Raw genomic sequence first — 974 nt, forward strand, 5'->3', positions numbered from 1 at the left:
TTATCTTGTGTTAAAATCATGGCTAACATGTGCTATTTCTAATCGGTTTTAAAATTTAGTTTTATTTCTGGAAATCAACTTGCGACCCCCTCTCTCTGGCTCGCGACCCCCCCTTTTGTTTTGGGAATCACTGCCATAGGCAACGCTTTCATCTCACCGTCATTCAGATGTTCGGCCACGCTAGCGGTGTGGATCCTATCGCCTGACTGTTTTGATCAAGATTGAAATATCTCTATACAGAGATTCACGGTCTCCAGAAGACGAATCCTTCTGGCTTTGGTCAGAGCCATAGCCACAGCAGATGTTTGCCACCTGCACACCCCCCAGCGGGACGCCCAGCAGAGAAGTCCCGGTCGATGTTCCTTTTCTCCACGCTCGCCTTGGTGCCTTCTCTCTAGAAATGGCGAGATGGATGCAGAGATGTCTATATTTAAAAAGCTGCAGCGGCCAGGCCAGCAGAGTTAGCAGGAGACTGCTGAGGTGGTTTCCTGATCCTGGCCGGCGACTCGTAGTCATGAGACCGCCGCTGAGATGGTCTTGCAAGCTCAGGCTCATCTTCTACCCAGAAAGGACTTTGTGTCGTGTAAACCTTTGTTTTTTACGCTGATTACGTTGGTTCCATCCTGGCTGGTAGCTGTGACTGCTAATTGATAAACGCTTGAATAATGGCTGGAGAAACTGCTGTTGTCCTCCTAATGTATTTAATACTTAATGTACACGATGCATCCTACACAAACAACATATATATATTGCATTAAGGCCTGTGGTTACTCACTCATATTGGCGTTATCTCTTCTGAACTTCCAGTACTACATTACTACATTATTACTACAGTATGTCAACATGTGCTAGGGGGATTGTTGCCAAATTGGGAAATGTCTCAACAACTATTGGTTGGATTATCATTCATTTTGGTACAGATAGATAGATAGATAGATAGATAGATAGATAGATGTTTATTGATCCCAAGAAAA

The 974-nt window shown here is 44.5% G+C and overlaps 1 protein-coding gene across 1 annotated transcript in view; it reads left to right on the forward strand.

The window, feature by feature from the left end:
• The window catches only part of focad (focadhesin), a 49,830-nt gene that overhangs the window by 13,650 nt on the left and 35,206 nt on the right, over positions 1 to 974 (forward strand).

This window comes from Etheostoma spectabile, unplaced genomic scaffold (genome assembly GCF_008692095.1).
Source record: "Etheostoma spectabile isolate EspeVRDwgs_2016 unplaced genomic scaffold, UIUC_Espe_1.0 scaffold302, whole genome shotgun sequence".
NCBI lineage: Eukaryota > Metazoa > Chordata > Actinopteri > Perciformes > Percidae > Etheostoma > Etheostoma spectabile.